Source organism: Mercenaria mercenaria, unplaced genomic scaffold (assembly GCF_021730395.1).
Source record: "Mercenaria mercenaria strain notata unplaced genomic scaffold, MADL_Memer_1 contig_714, whole genome shotgun sequence".
NCBI classification, from domain to species: domain Eukaryota; kingdom Metazoa; phylum Mollusca; class Bivalvia; order Venerida; family Veneridae; genus Mercenaria; species Mercenaria mercenaria.
In genome coordinates this window covers 1-20,925 of record NW_026463609.1, presented here as the reverse complement: position 1 = coordinate 20,925, position 20,925 = coordinate 1, and the positions used below count along the sequence as shown (strand labels likewise).

Sequence of the window (20,925 nt, the reverse complement as noted above, 5' to 3'; positions counted from 1 at the left end):
AATGATGCTGATGCACTTTTTCAATTAGTTATATTGATATTCGCTCAATACCTGGCTGAAATGTTGATATGTTTGTTTTGTTTACCATGAACTTTATTACATCGCTGACGCAATTGGTAGAGCGTAATGGTACAAACCGTGAAGGGTGAATTCAAGCCGGGATTACGGTCGTTTTTATTTTCTCTAGTATACCTGACAGATCATTTTTATTTCATTTTAGTCAAGAATATTTGAAGACTTTTTAAAAACCATTTTATATATTTCAAAATAATGTTTGACTTATTTTGGTTCATTGTTTCTATATTTTTAATATGTTTTGCTACTTTTGTTTCAATTCAATTCATGTCACAGAATTTCAACATCACTTGCTGTATCTGTTGACGACACTCCAGTTGTGTCAGTCTCTGAGTTAAAAGATGTTAAGCTCGATAATCATAGGTGCTGGAAGATCGTCTATAGCAATATATAACTCCCAGTACTTCTGTTTAACTGACAGTACATGGTAAATACGCCTAGACCAATCTCGTGCAATGTTTATTGAAACAAACGATTAAAAAATCTGAATTTTAACTATCCAAGGCTCGAACCTCGAAAAGCCATTTTGTTGAGCCAACACCATATCCTTTGGATTATGCATTCGTTTACATTCATCGATAACTTAAACCGTTTTACTATATCTTACATATATGGTCCTACCCTTTTTGGCGTATCAAATGTCCTGCATAAAGGCTAAAAAAACGTGGTCGACCACAGCGACCTTAAAAGCCTTAAAATCAACTAAGGACACGCTAAAGATAGAAGCCGCGCTTTAAACATATGTATTACTTTCGACAACCTTTTAAGGCCACCGGGTTAACCACAGAAAATTGTAACATAAGTCCGATATCATCATTATCATTATTTCGTTGTTATCAGCATAACAAGGTATTTTGAGATTTCTCCTACATAATGTACATAATCGAGTACTGTCATTAGTCACGAAATCAACTTTTATGATAATTTTCTGACTGCCCAACTGTGTTCATGTACTTGTGTTAACCTCCTTATAAGACTGATGGTATACACACTGATGTAGAATATTTTGTTTATACAGCGTCTTAAAAACAATGTAAATCTCTTTACATTTGATTATTTTGTAGAACATTTTTCACATATACAACGTTCAGTACATTCAATCCTTTTGTGAATCATGCTGCCATTGACGGTAAGGGACAGCAACGTTAGGTAATTCATAACGACTGTTTTATTTTGTAGTGTAGTTTCATGCATTTCTACAAAAATAAAATGTTCAATGCCCAATTATGTATAGAAAGTTTTTCTACAAAATGAACTAGAATTATGTCGACATTGTATGATACACGTTCTGAAAATCCAATAATGTTACAGACGGGTCAACCATGTAATCAACACAATAAAGGGACATAACTGAAACAACTGAACACAAAACAAACATTTTTACCGTGTCTACTTGATTTGAAATGAAAAGAGCTATAGGAAACAACATAGTAGTTGTCATAGGCGTCAAAGTTGTCGAGACAAAATAATCATAAATAGTAGTTCTGACAACATGTCCTTATAACTTCAAGTTGCTCATGTATACTAGGTTTCATTCCACTTTTAATTTAAAGACACATGCAATGGATTCGAATACGCTTACGGATTTTCACTCACCTTAAGCAGGTGTCAATAACAATGAGTATTTGATAGATTTAGAGCCGTTGTCTGACCCATGAACAAATATTTAGATTCAAAATATTGTTTCCAATCCTATCTGAAAATGATAATTACCCAAGGCAAAAGAGATTATGGACTATCTCATATGTAAATGTTCTTTTTGTTTTTGATTGATTTATCTCAATGTCTTAAAATTCTATAACTTAAATCATAAATACCGTATAAGTACTTTTTTCTGCGGGAACTTTATTTCTGCGTTTTCTGCGGAAGACTGCAGATTTAAGAGCCGCCAAAAATTTTGTCCTGACATGCCGCGATACGATGATACAAGCCGCCAATCCGGTAAAGTATAAGACATTGTCCGATAGCGTTACCGGCTTTTTGTCCCGACGAAACAAGTTAAAAAAAAAGTAGTAACGGTAATATCATAAAACTGTTTTATTATTGTTTTGCTGTTGAATAAACATGATAAAAATATCAAATATTTGTTTAGATTTTTGTTCACTATTGAGCAGTCAGCTGCCAGTTTCAATTTTCTTAAATTATATGACAAACACAATCAATTGTATCCTTTGTGCCTATTATTAACTGATCCGTCTGGTGATGGTCATATCTACCGTTATTTGTATGGGACTTGAAAAAGGCATGATTAACAAAAAATATCATACCGTTAAAATGCACAGATGAGAACGTTTGCAAAATATAGATTCAAGTACTTTTCCTGTCTGTTTGGCGTGACTGTATTTATAAAATGATTGTTTTCTTGCCCATTTATTTATCACTCAGAATTATGTGATGATGACGATGTCACATTGGTATGTGTAGTCAACTTTTATTTTCAATCCGGAGGCCAACATAACTGTCAAAATAACAACAAAATCAGTAACTGTCTTTTTGAAACTAATGAAACAGCCGGTGAATAGAGAACCGTACAAATAAATCCAATCAACGTGAGAAGGAAGACACCGCAGAAATAAGGTAGGCAGAAATTTAATACCACCCTTTTGTGATTATACAGGTTAACAATATGTGAGAGAGGATCAGCAATAACTGAGGCTGAGTCCTTTAAAAAAACGAGAGGGGATCCCATCCAACCACAGATTGTTTAGATACTTAAAATCTTTGCTTTCATATGCTATAGAAAATGAAAACTATTCGGCTGAATACCTTTTGAAGAGCAAAAATTGAAAACAAAGCTCCTACCAAAATTATTAACTATATTTTGTAATTTACTTACTAGCTTCTCAGCAACAGAAGTATAAAATGTATTTAATTTTTCTGCAACTTTTAATTTATCAAAACAAATTCTACCATCAATATTCAATCCTATGTTACTTGTGCACTGAGAACGTTTATTTGGTAAGCCTAGGCTCTAATGGCACTTCCAAAGAAACTTAGAGTCATTTTGATTATTTTCAACAGAAGATCTAAAAAAGTTCGTTTTTGCTTTATTCATAACATAGCTAGGTTTATTTCTCATAGCCCTGAAGTGATGTAAATTTTCATCAGTTTTTTCTCACTTGAAATTGTGGTAAGCCTTTATCTTTAGCCTTAATACATTGGAGAACTTCAGAGTCAACCTATTCTTCAGTTCTTTGTTTAATACGCACTGATTAGACAGGAGCAATGGCATAAAGTGCAGATAAAAATATTAATTCGAAGTTATTCCAAGCAGTGTTTACATCTTCACAACATAAAGCTGGTGTCCAATCTGAGCCTAAAAGAGACTGTTGAAAACCTACTTTTGTATAGTGCTTTTGAGATCGAACGGTCACAGTATTGCGCTTTCCTATTGATTTACGAGTAACTTTCCTGGTGCAAAATGTCATCATATGGTCACTAACACAACAGTTAATTACACCACTCTGTGAGATTTTTTCCGGGTCTGATACAAGAATTTAATCAATTATTGAATCAATACGTAGAACATTCTGGAACAAAATATAATATGAACAACTTGTTGACAAACATGACGTCTCAACAGTAGGTAAGGCTTATGAGTAAACAGTGAGTAATCAATATATATTGATAATAAAGTAAAGGATAACATGTTCATGTGCATAACACATATTTTTGGTGAATTTAACAATCAAGCAATAAACCTTCGTCTAAAGACTTAGCAGTCATTTATTGGATTTTTTTTTAATTTAAACGTGGAAATCTCTCAAGGTTCAAATCTATATTTAATATGACTTCTTTAAACAGAATAAAAACTGTCACGATATAAAACTAGCCTAATTAATTTGGCATTGTGGTTTGACATATTATAATGTTTAATATTTTAACGTGAATCATTTAAGGCTATTTTATAGTCTACTTTATGCAAAGAAAATCACCGGCCGGGCCATCCGTTCCTTTTATTAGTTTGTTTCTGTTTAAGACAAGGTAGTAAAATGTAAACTTTCTTTGGTTTTGTTGTTAAATCGTTTGAAAACTTGGAAGTGTCGCCAACATTTCATTGCTGAGAAATTGCTTTGAAATAATGCCAGCGCTTTCGGAGAAGACTACGTAAAATTTTAATTGCTATTGGGACCAGAAAGGTGATCATGATTGATTAGGATTTTAAGATTTCGAAATTGAACAAAGTCTGCTAGAAACTGACTTGTTTGTTTAGAAAGAGATGTTCTTTTAAGAAATTATAGCCGCACAGCAAAATGACGAAGGAGTTTATCATTAATTTAGCAATTACAATACAAATTCATTGTATACAAAGCCAAAACGAAGACAAGCTGTTGAATAAATTTGATTAAACTACTTTAAACTACTTTAAAATGAACTTCGTATACATTTTACATTTGATGCATCTGGAAATTTCATAGCCATATTTCATTTTTCATTGATGATTTGACTTTAATGTACTCATAAATTGCTGGTGTTTTTTCCTAAACATTCCTTTGATTGCCTAGTTGTTGTCACTGTAATAAGTATATTTTTCTATTTGTTAAAATATGATGGGTGCGAAAATATATCATGGGAATTGTAAGCCTGTGTACGCTAATTTTGGAAAGTAAGACTTGTATAGCTTTTCAGTCTAGTCTAGTAAAATGCGGATATGTCATATCATGATATATCGCTGATACTGGAACTTCAGAATTGCATATGGGAGAAAATACAATATTTTTACCCATAAAATTAATTCAGAATGGATCAATGTTGAAGAATAACAAAGTATTAGTTTATATATTTAATTAAGAATTAATATATGTAATACCATCGTTTTAATAATGTGAAATAAATGTGTTAGTTTGTCTGCAAGTGCCACATCCACCTCCACCCCCCCCCCCCCCCCTCACCGACCCCATCCCCCTCGTCCCCGCATCAACAGTTTATCAGAAGAATATGAAGGAGAAATATTTTTACACAAGCCAAGCTAAATTGGAAATAGTTGAGCTATAGTTAAATTGGGTCATGCCATGGAACTTTTGCAGATGTGAAGTACAATATTATCTTATCTTACAATAATATATTTTGATAAAGACATTAAAGCGAAATAGTTTTGTTTGAAAGACAGGAACAAAATATAATACCTCAACACTCTCGTCCGCAGTTTTCTTCTCTTTCAATTCTGTTTCCTGAAATATCAAAGGAAATAAAATTTATTGTTAAATTATTTAAAACAGCAATAATGATGATGGTTTAATACTAGTAATATTCATACTAATTATAACCAGACAAATACCTCAAAACTTCGTCTCAAATACATTTAGAGAGGAAATTGAGGTTAAGTAGAGCATGACGCATATACAGGCCTTAGTGCCACAAAGCCATATTAACCAAATTGTAGAACCATGCCCTATGGTCACCATCCCCCATGTATAAGTCTCCAGATCAGCGTCTGGATGGACATCTGACGTCACTAAATGACGGCAATTCCAACACGTGTATTGTATTAAGTAATATGTTTGTGGTGTCCATGCAAAAGATGGTAATTATGGTATAGTTCGACTATGTGTTTTGAGCCGTGACGAAATGATGCTGATGCACTTTTTCAATTAGTTATATTGATATTCGGTCCATACCTGGCTGAAAACTCTCTATAGAGTAAGTTGATATGTTTGTTTTGTTTACCATGAACTTGATTACAACGCTGAAGCAGTTGGTAGAGCGTAATGGTACAAACCGTGAGGTGTGAATTCAAGTCGGGATTACGGTCGTGTTTACTTTCTCTAGTATACGAGACTCATTATTTATATTTCATTTTAGACAAGACTTTTTTGAAGACTTTTTAAAAATCAATTTATATATTTCAGAAATAAGGTTTTGTTTTTTATTTTGGTTCATTGTTTCTATATTTTTTATATATTTTGCTACTTTTGATTCAATTTAATTCATGTCACAGAATTTCAGCTTCATTTGCTGTTTTCTGTTGTTGTGTCAGTTGTGTCAGTCTCTTAGTTAGACGATGTTAATCTCGATGATCATGTGAAATAAATGTGTTATTTTGTCTGCAAGTGTCCCATCAACACCCACCCCCCCCCCGCCCCGACCCCCGTATCAACAGTATATCAGAAGAATATGAAGGTGAAACATTTTTACACTAACCAAGCTGATTTGGAAATAGTTGACCTATAGTTAAACGGGGTCACGCCATGGAACTTTTGTAGATGTGAAGTACAATGTTATCTTGTCATACAATAATATTTTCTTGTTAAAGACATTAAATCGAAATAGTTTTGTTTGAAAGACAAGAACAAAATATAATACCTCAACACTCTCGTCCGCAGTTTTCTTCTCTTTCAATTCTGTTTCCTGAAATATCAACGGAAATAAAATTTAATTGTTAAATTATTTAAAACAGCAATAATGATGATGATTTAATGATGGTAATATTCATACTAATTCTAAACAGATAAATTCCCCAAAACTTCGTCTCAAAAACGTTTAGAGAGGAAATTGAGATTAAGTAGAGCATGACGCATATACAGGCCTTAGTGCCACAAAGCCATATTAACCAAATGTTAGAACCATGCCCTATGGTCACCATCCTATGCATAACTCTCCAGATCAGCGTCTGGATGGACATCTGACGTCACTAAATAACGGCAATTCCAACACGTGTATTGTATTAAGTAATATGTTTGTGGTGTACATGCAAAAGATGATAATTATGGTATAGTTCGACCATGTGTTTTGAGCCGTGACGAAATGATGCTGATGCACTTTTTCAATTAGTTATATTGATATTCGCTCCATACCTGGCTGAAATGTTGATATGTTTGTTTTGTTTACCATGAACTTTATTACATCGCTGATGCAATTGGTAGAGCGTAATGGTACAAACCGTGAAGGGTGAATTCAAGCCGGGATTACGGTCGTTTTTATTTTCTCTAGTATACCTGACAGATTATTTTTATTTCATTTTAGTCAAGAATATTTGAAGACTTTTTAAAAACCATTTTATATATTTCAGAAATAATTTTTGACTTATTTTGGTCATTGTTTCTATAATTTTAATATATTTTGCTACTTTTGTTTCAATTTAATTCATGTCACAGAATTTCAACATCACTTGCTGTACTGTTGACGACCCTCCAGTTGTGTCAGTCTCTGAGTTAGAAGATGTTAAGCTCGATGATCATAGGTGCTGGAAGATCGTCTATAGCAATACATAACTCCCAGTACTTCTGTTTAACTGACAGTACATGGTAAATACGCCTAGACCAATCTCGTGCAATGTTTATTGAAACAAACGATTAAAAAATGAGAATTTTTTACTATCCAAAGCTCGAACCTCGAAAAACTATTTTGTTGGGCCAACGCCATATCCTCTGGACCATGCATTCGTTTACATTCATCGATAACTTAAACCGCTTTACTTTGTCTTACATATATGGTCCTACCCTTTTTCGGCGAATCAACTGTCCTGCATAAAGGCTAAAAAACGTGGTCGACCAATACTGCATTACTGCCAACATGAAGGAAAATTAAAACATACACGTTTGAAACTACTTTGAAATATTGTTTCTCTCCTAAAAAGAAAAATTGAAATCAAGTAAAATAACAATGAATTATCATTCTATTGTTATTTTAAAACTGTAGGTAGCATATTGAGATGGAATATTTAAATATCGATGAATATCTTTTAACAAGAGATAATTGAGAAAATGAGAATAGAGAGATAGGGCCAGCCTCTGTCGCATGGAACAAATAAACTTTATTTAAATATCATTCGTAAGCCTGGACTACCTTGAAATGTAATGTTGGAGACCACGGAAGTGACATGACCAGCGCTCGAAACATTTATCTACACCAAAGTTTTATATATTTCATTTTTGACGTATGTAGAAAATGCAAATGGTGAAGTAGCATCTGCACAATAATATAACTGTGATATACGATGTTGCTTGTAAGAAAGTTCTTACAGGGTAGACTCTCAGAGATAAGAAATACCTCCATATTTCTGTGAAATACTGGCCCGCAAAACAATGTGGTTCATCTTCTGACCACTGACAATTAACCAATGAAGATCGACGACTGTAGACCAGAGCAAATTTGCAGTGACTGATTGAAAACTGATATTCAGCTCAATGTGATTTCGACCTTGACCTTTTAGCAACCGATCTCAAAATCCATAAAGATCATCTGCCAGTCACGACCAACATGCCTACCAAGTTTGAGGTTCCTACGTCAAGGCATTCTAAAGTTATCCAATCGGACGGACGAATAGACGACCAGTCCAGTCACTATATGCCGTCTTATTTCGATTGGGGTTGGGGACATAAATTGTTTCACTTCACGGGTAGATATATATATATATGATACAACTCAAGACAAATATCAAAGTGTATATACATGTAAAATAGCGATAAAACGTTACGCTGGATGTATTTACCAGTTTATTGTAAGTGACGAAAGCTAAGCTAATACAATGCAAGTATAAGCGCCAATTTTTAATAAAGACATCCGTTAGAATGCAAGGTTTAGCGACAACTTAACTATTACTGATTTAAAGCTTCGGTAGTGTAAAAGTTGGCAATTAGATACACTGTTTCTTTCCATCTGAAGCATTTTTATGTGTCATTTAAGCAGTAAATATTTTTAAAACCTTAACGGCAGAGTTTTTGTTTGGGATATTTTGTTTAAATACGTTTATCCATTAAAAAAGAGGGCGAGGTAATATGGCCAATATGTAAAAATGAAAGAAATTTTTTAGTGACATTTATGCTTATATATTATCGATATCACCTAGTATTCTTAGTAACCTGTAAGGCCAGAAATCCTTACAACATTAAAATACCCCCATTGATTTCAATTTTACTTAATTTAGTTAAGGTTATCCAACATAGTATCATTTTCAAGTTTTGATATCTTTTTTTACAGGCTGTAAACTATACATGTTGGAATTTCCGAGGTAAGGGTGAAACTCGGGAATGCAATAAAAAATATTGAAATTAAGGATTTTATCATTTTCCGTGGATACTTTCAAATACTGACGTTGATTATTGATGCAAACGTTTAAAATCCATCCATAAATGACAAAGTTACAGACGCGAAATTCAGACGGACACTCAGTAAAGGGATATACCTTAATAAATAACAAGAGTAAGTTCATAGTAATTTTTTCAAACCTGTTAAAAACTTCTTGATGGATGGCAGATTTGTGGATCAAACAGCAATTGTTGCAGACAGACGGACGGACGTAAACGTTCACGGACGGACGCCCTCTTTTTTTCTTCGGAAAAGGCAGAGAACATCTTACATGTTTACTTGCAATGAGAAAATAAAATACAATCAAGTATTCTTATGTAAACGCATCGTCGATTTTCACAGACCGAAGCTGAAACGACAAAAGCACAGCTGAAGTTGTGAAGATTCGCGTTCGAGACGTGAAGAACACTGCAGCTGCCATAGGGTAATCTTTTCTCAAAATTGCCTTGAAGTGTAATAGCTATGTTAAAGCTCAAGTTAAATATAATTACCTCGTCATCATCGTCTGCATATTTGAAAGAATCCATTCCTTTTTCCTGGAATATCAAATTAAATTAAAATCAAAATTAAAATGTCTAATACATTGTATTTGTAAAAACATGTATTTGATTTAATTTACTAAATGATCTGGCCAGTGTGTAATCATTATATTGGACTTACCTCTGATTTGTTGTTCAGATTACAGTAGAATAAATGAAATATCTGATCTGTGTTATCTCTGCAGATTTCTGAGGTTATAGCAAACCGTAATTAGGCGAGGGATTGCCACATATCATATCTATTATAATCTTGTCTGATTTAACACATTTTGATTGACTGATGTTCATAATAAATGACCATTATTACAAGCAAATTATAGAAAACAAGACACATCTAAATGACAGTTGCCAGGTCTCGAATCCAGGGTCTTGACCAAAGCCATTTCTAAATTGCAAAACCCAGGACTCCGACAAAGAGCTTTCAACAAAGACACGTCTGAATTTCAGTAATCAGGACTCGATTCCAGGGTCTAGACCAAATCCAGGGCCCATGTTAAAGACATCTAAATGGCAGTAACAAGGACTGGAACAGAGTGTCTTGACGGAAGACACATCAAAATGGCAGTACCAAGGCCTCGAAAAAGGGCCTTTAACAAGGACACATCTACATGACAGCAACCAGGACTCGTACGTAGACCCCAGCATCCTAGCCCTTGTGGTATTACACGTTTAATAAAAATAATTAAATGATTTAAATGTATGTGTAAGGTATACATAATAAGACCATTGCTATGTTTTGACGGATCATGGCATGCATAAGGACAGAATAAAATCATTTTTACTGGTTGCTTTTGGTTACAGGAGTGACAATTTAAAAATTTTTGATGATGGAAAGATCGCTCTTATAAGCAGTATGAGTATTGTTAACTGCCATATAGCCAGGACTACAGTGTGCTAATTTTAAGTAACTTGATTCTGGCAGAGTTTAGTTTTAACAATCTTATCAATATGGATCTAATATAACTTTTAACCTAAGTTCTGAACAGGTAAAATTCAACTCGTGACTTAATCTAGGTGGTCTCGTGATTAGCATACCCAAATATGAACTTCGGTTCTGTTCGCCTTTGCCACTTCTTAGTTATTTAGATCACGACTATCATGTAACAGTCCGAGAATTTTATGATTACATACAGTCAAAGATTCCGATACAATTATAATTATATTTTAAGCCAATCTGAAGTTGACCGAGTGATCATACCAGAGTGACATGCAAGACCAGAATTGAAGGGACTGGCATCAAACAAATCGTTAATTTGATAATCTTTACAGAATAAGACATTTACTGATGATGTCTTATTATACCCTGACTGTTTTTATTCCCATGACACGACGGTATATTTTTTTGAAATCAATTTCTTTGTGTACGGGCAATTATACACTTGTAATATCTGTAGGATGTAAACATGTGAATTAACAAAAATAGGCACGCACAACCCACATGACCTTCATCACAATTTTTTTTACCAGCCTGGATAATTGACCGTAGTATTAATTTTTTACTCTAGAATTGCCGTTGTACACTGATGTATATTCTTGAACACCCACCACTACCCAGTGACCTACTTTGTCTTCGCAAATCGACTTCGTGAAAATAATTCTGATAATACATGTATAGTGAACGTAAATTGCATGATGACAGGTGAATAATTTAAGCCCTACCTGACTTACTATGTTTTCGCAATTTCGTCTGCACACTTACTCAGTCAATCTCTTTTCAGTATAATTTTAAAAACAAAAAAAAAATATCTACCTTACACTGTTGAGAAATATGGTCTAAAGTCAACTTGTGAGAATGATGCCATATTCAATCAATGAAATATCTAGATATAAAAACAAACTGTCTTGGCCCAATAAAGGTAACTGCTATTTGAAACGAGATAATTGTATTCAGCGTTTCATAGCGTTCAGCTTTTGAATTCTGACTTAGTCTTCAGGCATAATTTTATTTCTGTTGAGCTTGTTGTTGTTGCTCTGTTACAAAAAGTACGGTTATTTAATACAGAGTCTTCCATAATAAATTATATGTTTTTTCAAATAATTACACAAGAAAATCAGATTAGTGATGTCCCTAAATCTCATACAAACATTGATTAATTCAAGAACATTAAAATTCCATTTGTACCTACATATGTGCGAGAAATATTCTGAAAAACTGGATGTTATTTCTGTGGACTTACATATTTCGTAAATGAGTGAAAACAAACGATGAAGAAATCTAAAATATTTTGTTAAGTAGGCGGAAGGAAGGAATTTATAACATAGGGTTGCATTTAGACCGGGTATACGGTATTACATGCTTATCTTAACGGTATGCAAACGAGCTATTTTTTTGTTTGCAAACAAGAATTAGTTGTGTTGCAAAGGAAAACCGTTTCTATGTTGTTTAGAGCAACAGCAATATTATTCCCATGCTCGAACGTGGGCGAACGCAAGATCAAATCTCTAGACAACGTCTCTCGTTCGACAATACTGCGTCTCGTCCGACATGTCAGGGCACGAGAACGCTTGTCGATTCGCCCCGATTGAGCCATTTGCGTGTCAGATTTGTGCCGGTTGAATCCTCGTCACGTTTGGTAGTAGGTTACCATGGGGGTCTACATTATCTGCCCGTAGGCACTACTGCGGTCTTGTTTTTCGCTACGTTACCGTCACCAACGACTATTTTTGGTTCTCAACAATCGCGGTCAGCGTTGGCAAAGTAAATTATTTAGTGATGAGTCATGCCCAAGTTTGGGACCGCCGACGGATATATTCATGTCTACAGCCGGTGTTGTGAACGCTACGCTAAGAATTGCGTTCTGCAGCACAATACTTACGGTTGAAACGAAGTTATAGTCTGGTCAGCCGTACTACTGTTGGCAGATCAAATTGCCCCTTCAACAATTTTGCAATTGATAGAGTTGCACGTTTACGTCACAAAAACGGTGAAACTAAAGCTATTTTTGGAGTAATCCTGACGGATTAACCCCGCCCCATCCGCTATAAATTATTCATTCACCTTGTCGTGAAACTTGTTTTCTATATCTTGATGTCACACAAAGCGCGTGCTCTGACTTTAGAGTATCGCCGTACATACATTGTAAAGTGCAATAAGATGATAATGGTTATGTTGTTTTAAAAGTAGAATATAGAATAATTATGTCAACTACCATGACTACGTTCAAATGAAAACATCGTTTTTTGTTTGTTATGACAATTATTATCGACGAAATTTCCAACCACGCTAGGTATACAGGTTTTATAGAAAGGTATTGAACCTTCAAGCTACACAACACTTGTAGATCTAATTGTCATTTCAAAAAAAAAAACCTGATTTATTTCATATTCAAACTTCTGCAGAATCTTCCGTAACTTAACTATCGCAAATCTAACTCCATTATAGATCTAGTTTTTTTTAATTTTATTTTTATTATTATTATTTCTTTTTTTGGTGGGGTTTACGTGTATGTGAATTTATCTACTAGATATATATTTATTTCAAGTCGTTTAAACACTATTTCAGTTATTTATATACAAGCAGTTGATAAGCCTTGTCTTCGTTCATGGAAAGAACCAGTTATAGACTCACATAAGTCAAAATAATTCGACTTTAAGTTTCTTTTATATTTGTGACTTTCAGTATGAAAGGACCAAAATAATTGAGGATAAATCACACTGTACACAGTCATGTAAAGTTATTGGGTTTTATCGCTTTCACATATGTGTAACGTTAATCGTGTTTAGGGGAATTATGATATGTTTACATAAATTAAGGAGGAATTGAATCCCCCTTTTTGATTAGTCTAAATAATGCTACCTCGGGTAGACCGATTTTACATTTTGATATTTTACCTTGTCTACTTAAAGAGGATATCGACCAGTCAAAACATATAATGATATTCAAGAATTAAGTAAAATTATTTGGACTACCTTTTGATACATGTAAGTTTTATTTAAATTAATCTCATAGTCGCAACAAAATCAGCATTTAAACCCAAATCTAGCGATGACAATATCTTTCGAGTGGAGAAAATAGCTTGTAACTGTTTGCTAGGATAGCATCAAGAATTTGCCAACATTTTTCAACTAGAGAGGCATGGTCGGTTCTGGGAATCGAACTTATGTCCTTCAATCAATGTCGAGCGACTCCAACAACTCGACCACGAGTTAGTCACGTTTTATGATTATTGTGAAAACTAAACACGGGATACAATATTATATTATTATTATAAAGTCTGTAGCAAAAGGCACTGAAATTTAGGCAGAAAAGGGTCTGTAATGTATAAGAGGGTGTCTTTTTTTTTCAAATCCACGCCAACTAAATATAGTGTACATTGTGTCAAGATTTATTTAAATTTTAAATGAAGATTAGATCTAGTACATCTGACACATTTCGGTTAAACACCCGTTCCAACAGTATTTATATCAGAATTTCTCGGTCATGCAGCCAATCTAAACAAGATCATACAATGTATTGTTACTCGTATCGGAAAGGGGAGCTACCTCTATAGACGAGATCCAAAAATAACTTCAGCATTGCTGCGTTTTTGACGTAAAGGTAAAAGTCTATCGATTAAAAAAAAGCGAAAGGGCAATTTGATTTGCAAACAGTAGTTAGCCATAGGTTTAAATCCAAACTCGTCGTGTACCAAGGAGCGTCACATCGACCAGATATTAGTCATGTGTTTATCCCTCAAGCTAGGCCCCTAATCCGAGTTTTATGGCGGAGTGCCTATCTGAACATTTTTGCGCATATACTGGTAATCCTTCCGATTTCTAAGAGTCAGTTGGATAGCTTCTAAATATGAAATATATTTTACATCTTAAATGGCGTTTACACGAGGTTAGGTGAAGCAAGTCGGAGACAGGACACAGACCTTAAAAGCCTTAAAAAACTAAGGACAAGCTAAACATAAAAGCCGCGCTTTAAACATATGCCTTACTTTCGACGAACCTTTAAGGCCAACGGGTTAACTACAGAATGTTAATAAAAAAACGTAAGTCCGATATCATTATGTCTTTGTTATCAGCATAACAAAGTATTTTGAGATTTCTCCTACATAATGTACATAATCGAGTACTTTTATAAACATATACTGTCACTGGTCGCGAAATAATTATTTGCGATAATTTTCTGACTGCCCAGCTGTGTTCATGTACTTGTGTTTTCCTCCTTGTGAACCCAATATACTTGTATTTTGTATAAGACTGATGATAAACACACTGATGTAGGATTTCTTGTTTACACAAATTAGAAACAGTGTTACTCTTTTTACATTAGATTATTTTGTAGAATAAATTCACATATACAACGTTCAGTACATTCAATCCTTTAGTGTATCATGCAGGCATTGACGGTAAGGGGCAACAACGTTATGTAATTCAAAACGACTGTTTTATTTTGTAGTGTAATTTCATACATTTCTACACAAGTAAAAGTTTCTATTATCAATGCACAATTATGTATAAAAAGTTTTTCTACAAAATGAACTAGAATTATGTCGACATTGTATGATACATGTCCCTTAAAATCCTTCACCCAATAATGTTACAGACGAATCAACCATGAAATCAAGTCAATAAAGGGACATAACTAAAACAACTGAACACAAACAAATGCCCGTGTCTACTTGATTTGAAATGAAAAGAGCTCTAGGAAACAATATAGTAGTTGTCATAGGCGTCAAAGGTGCCGAGACAAAATAATCAGAGATAATAGTTCTGACAACATATCCTTATAACTTCAAGTTGCTCATGTATACTAGTTTTCATTTCACTTTTAATTTAAAGACATATGCCATGGGTTCGAATACGCTTACGGATTTTCACTCATCTTAAGCAGATGTCAATAACAGTGAGTATTTGATAGATTTAGTGCCATTTTCTGACCCACGAACAAATATTTAGATTAAAAATATTATTTCCTATCCTATCTGAAACTGATAGGTAACCAAGGCAAAAGAGATTATTGAATATCTCATATGAAAATGTTCTTTTTTGTTTTTGATCTTCTTTTTCCACAACGTCGTAAAATGTCCATAACTTAAATAATAAATATTACTTTCCATTTCTATATTATTTAAAGGACTTTATTATAAAGTAAGTAATATCTTTATTTTTCCTTTTTATATTGTTAATCCATAATCAAAGCTTGAAGCATGAACTGCGTAACTTTTATCTGACTTTTGTACGGTAAAGCTATGTCTGCTTTCAAAAGTTGTTCTCACAAAAAGTCTCAAAATACTGTTAAAAATCTTAAATTGTTTTCCTTAAATAGGTCAGTGTCAAAGTGTTTGGAAAGTGTCAGAAAAACATCTGTTTTCATAGTTAATACAATGTTAGTTTTACTCTTTTTCTAAAGTTAGGACATTTCAGCATGGCGATAAATATAAAGAGTATAAAAGTCAAAGCGTCAGTTAAGAAATAAGTACTGCACATTAAACTGTTCACTTTCTTTAATAACGGTCATAATTATTTCACTCGACTATCTTTCCAATGAGTCACAAACAACATTTTTACATAAGAATTACATATCTCAATTACAGTACCTAACCGCTGCACACTTTTGGTCCTTAATTAAATTGGTAGATTCGTGAAAAGTATTTCAGTGTTAATGTAGTCACCCTTTCGCTAAAATGTAAACAATATGCACAAAATAGACAAGTTAATGTAACAGACTAGAAAAAACGAATACATTACATTGTCAATACGAAGTAACAAACAAACACATTTAGTTTGTTGTAAAAGTTGTTGAAAATTCTCAACATCGATCTGCTTCCGGTTCAACATGGTTACATTGAAAATATTATAGTATACATGTACCACATGTATGGTGATTTGAAATGCATTTTGTATGATGAAACAAAACAACAAAATCTAAAAACCTGCGGCAGCAGAGGAATGTGTTCGTGTTTTTTGTCGTCTTCACTCGACTCCATTTCTGTTTCCTGAAATTGTAATGAATATTCTTTGATAATCATATAAACGAATTTTATGACTGATTTGCAAAAAGATGAAACAATTATACAAACAAAAAACACGTAAAATTGAGATGGAAGGAAAATACTTCTATCTTCACGTAAAAAGCAAATTCAATTCAATTCAATAAATTATAATTCCCAACAAAAAGTGTGCTTTGTCCCAATTATTTAAAAAAAAATCTAATGTTACTGTTAATTTGGTAAAAGAAGTAAGAATATTAAAATATCTTAAAATATATTAGCCGTTCATTAACCTTTACCCTGCTAAATTTCTTCAATGGACTGGTATGTTATTCAATTTTGGCAGTACCGTATATTTTTCGAAGGGGTATTCACTGGCGATTTTCTGACTGAATAGCAACAGTGTATACAATGATAAGTCTGCACAGACGTGCGGGCTGCTCTTTGTCTACACTGGTCGAAAAGGCAGAACCACTTGCTTCCAGCAGGCTCAAGGTAACACTAGTATTTGGCATAGTGTACAATATATGTCAAGTGAGAAAATGGTTGTTAGTGCCGTGTGGCGGCTGTAAAAAGTCTTCCCGAACTTGGATGCAGTGTTATTATATTTTCTGGTCTGGTTCTTTGGGATCATGGTACCCATCCAACATGTGTAATGGTGCTAAGGGGCGTGAGAGGTGTTGCACATTTTATTACCTCTCATGAACAGACTCAATCTAACCGAGTCTGCTATTATTATTCTTGGTTGCATTCTTTGCTTCCAAAGGGTCTTTTTACAGATTAAGAGAGTATTATGTTGAACGGTTTTAAATAGCCGAGAAGTATGACTGTAAATAGCTCTTTTTCAGATATAAAAAGTGATTTAGCAAAACTCCTAATTGAAAACTACACTGATTATCAGCTGCTTGCAAGAATACTGTACCAACGCAGTCAACAACAGTTATTAGGACATCATAGTAAAAGTCAACTCTGAAACAGAGGCATGTCTGATATATGATAATGATATACGTGCTGTTTGACTTATTAAAAAGTAATACAATTATAATCATTGATACTGCGTCTATGTGAGGCACATTCGAACTATTGGTCTTTAAGGTATCCGATCCTCAAATAGATAACATTTTGATACCTCAGGATCGCAATTTTTGGCTATCCTGTGAAAGAGTTATGTCTACTTAACAATAATTAGTAAATAACCTGAGAATAAATAATATGCACGAATCACTACAATCATATTTTTGGACTGCGAAACGATAAATCATACACTGCAGTTTTAGAATGATTGTTTAATTTATATTGTTTCTTCTTTTTCTTTTAATAAGCAACACTCAAATAATTCCAAATTATATGAGCTAACTAGGCATCAATAATTGATATATGATCGATTATTAAATTATATACTGATATTCAAGATGAGTCCCTTCGTCTTGACAGTTTTGACACACACAATGACCAACCTCCACATTAAACTATTGAAATTTGGGATCGCATCAGTATTTGTTTGGAAGTGCGGTAGAGATATGTAATAATATAATCTTGGTAGGAAATATTAACTGCGACCAGTTGAATTCAAATAACCACAAACTTAAATGCACTTTATTGTTAAAAAATATAAGAATTGTAATAAGTGTAGCTACACAAATAAGCCCCCATTCACGAAAATTACTAGATTTTATCGAAATTCGTCTTGTTTACAGTGTTTACATTCAGGTATATATAATACTTGTAAGACAATAAGAGATCGTTTTGCAACCATTGCATATATTAAACATAGTTTTCAGACTAACTTTACCTTCTTACGACGAATATGGAATTATAAGAAAGCAATTTTTTTAATTATCAAATGACAAAATTGGTAACCTAAATTGTCGTTTTTAGAATCAACAAATGTTAATGATTCAACTATAAAATTCACGGATACCTTTTGCAGTTTGGCAAAATCATCTATATCAACCACTACCGCAGCAATTCGACCTCGAGATAGGCCTTGGTACAATTCAGAAATAAGGAAAGTTTCAAAAAAGGCGACAGACGAAACAAGTAAAGCTACCATCAGAGGAAAACTTAATGACTGGAACGAATATAAAACTCTCAGAAACAAGATGACCACACTGCTTACGTTTACAAACAATGTGGTCACATGGTTATTTGTATGATAAGCTCCTCCCCTAAATTCAAATTTAAATTGCTGTTATAAATTATTTTGAAAATATAAGAATCTTTTTCATTATAGATTTTGAAGTTTCTCATCAAGACTGATTAAAAAGTCGTCTAGCTTTATGCATGATACTGATTAAAAACATCATTTAACATCAAATATTTTAAAAATCTTTCCCTGAGCTGAAAAGTGTTAAAAAATCAAGGGAAACCACACATCAGCCATTACCTCCCTTTTATACACAGATTGGGTCCTAAAAAGGGAAGAAAAGCTACTTTTTTCAACTACAGACCTATATCACCCAATAACTATCTTGGGAATGTAATGAATAGCATTATATTCAAATTCTTATAAATATATCTATTGTTATGAATATAAATTTTTATTAAATACCTATATAGATTCCGTCAAAAATACAGCTTACATTTCACAAGGAAATTCAAAAAGACTGAAAAAGCCCGTATTGTACCATTCAAAATTCAGTACTGTACTTTCCATATTGTATGTTGCCGGACTTCTTTCATTAATATGCATGAGCTGGCATATTTATATATACTAATTTTATTTCCACATATAAAAGCATTTTAGATTTCGTTCTATTACAAAAAGCAAGAAAAAAAGAAGGTATATAATGAAAGGGTCATTGCAACAGTAGCAAGATCTGTGATTTTGTATTCGGCTTTTTGGGCTTTTGTGTATTTTGAAAAGACGGATCATTCGCGCCTCGTGAGATGTTTTCTGGCAAAATCGAATCGAGCAGAATACAGCATCCAAGATCGAGCTGCTGTTATAATAACAATACTTAAAATCAGTCATGATTTATCCCGGGTCATTTTACAGTTTACCAGTTAATTAATATTTATAATCAAATTTGTAAAGCTTTTAATGACAGAAATGCCACATGTATTGCTTTTTTTCTATCGTATTTGGCATAAGGACATTCTTTACATATCATAAATTGGATTTGTAGTGATCTTGACAGTAGGAAGCAACATGTATTTGTATTAGGTACCCAGGCTCGATCTTGAATAAGCTGCCCTTGAATGTAGATTGTTTCTGTAGTTTCGGGCTTTCAAGGCCAGATAATTCAAGACTGGGTTCTTATGGTTTGTTTTATTTCATATTAAAGTTTTTTATTTGATTCTCTGTCAAGAGTTTAAAGTAGAAATTCCTTCTGTGAGAAAATATATGTCCCATGTGAATATAGTGACTGACAAAATGATACCGCAAAGTCATTTTCTTTGTAATGGATTAAATTTCTTTAGACTATGTATACTTTCTGCAAATGAAATCTGAAACAGTAATAAAATTTAAAATACACAATTCTCTTGCCTTGATCTTGAACTATTTGCCCTTGAAAATTCGATTTATAGTATTTTCTGATTTTCAAGGGCAGACAATTCAAGATTGAGCCTCAGTACCTGAGTTTTAATACAATTTCCGTTTTAAACTTGATTCTCAGTCAGTACACTTGTAAAGTGTAAAGAAATTCTACCCGTAAGAAGATTTTTGACTACATACAAATAGGCAACTGTCCCATTTTCCCTCAAGGTACATTCTATAGCCAAAATATTGATATCTACGTGCTTTTCTTTACAACCATTGAGTGAAATATTATTGAAGAGATACACTTTTTGATAAAAAAACGCAAATTATTAAGATCTCTTTTGATGTAAATATCGTGTGAAAATCCCAACTTTTACCAGCAAATCCGGACAGAAGACAGAAAAGAAATCATTTTAGAAGGTCATGTATTTTTTCAAGATCAACAGCTACTATACGCAAGCCGTATTGGTTCAAACAATATTTTATTCATATATATCTACAACATGAAACGTTACATAATTATAGCATGAAGGATTAATTAGAAAGCCAAGCTTATTTGAAACTCTCTCCTTGCGTATTTTGGTATTTTGTTTCAAGCCGTATTCTGTCTAAACTTATGACCAAACTTTACCTAAATAAGATATCTACTTCCTGCTGGCAATCAAATTTTAGATAAATATGATGAAAAAGCATGTTAGTGTCGATCATTTCCGACATCTTTAATCTTTGTTTCTTTCATACAGACATCATTATGTCATCATTGATTTGACATAAACATTTATTTTGAAAACCGGTTGTTGTGAAAGAGTAATTGACAGAATGAAACGTAAATCTCAGCATTTTTTTCACAAAAACTGTATTTGAGCGTAGTAATTTGATC

The 20,925-nt window shown here is 33.3% G+C and overlaps 1 long non-coding RNA gene across 1 annotated transcript in view; it reads right to left on the bottom strand.

Annotated features, from left to right (window-relative positions):
- Window positions 1-16,569, bottom strand: part of LOC128554752 (uncharacterized) — a 39,152-nt gene extending 22,583 nt beyond the window's left edge. Inside the window, exon 1 of the long non-coding RNA XR_008369684.1 lies at window positions 16,505-16,569. This is a non-coding gene — a long non-coding RNA (uncharacterized LOC128554752). The remainder of the gene's footprint in view (window positions 1-16,504) is intronic.
- Window positions 16,570-20,925: the final 4,356 nt, after the last annotated feature.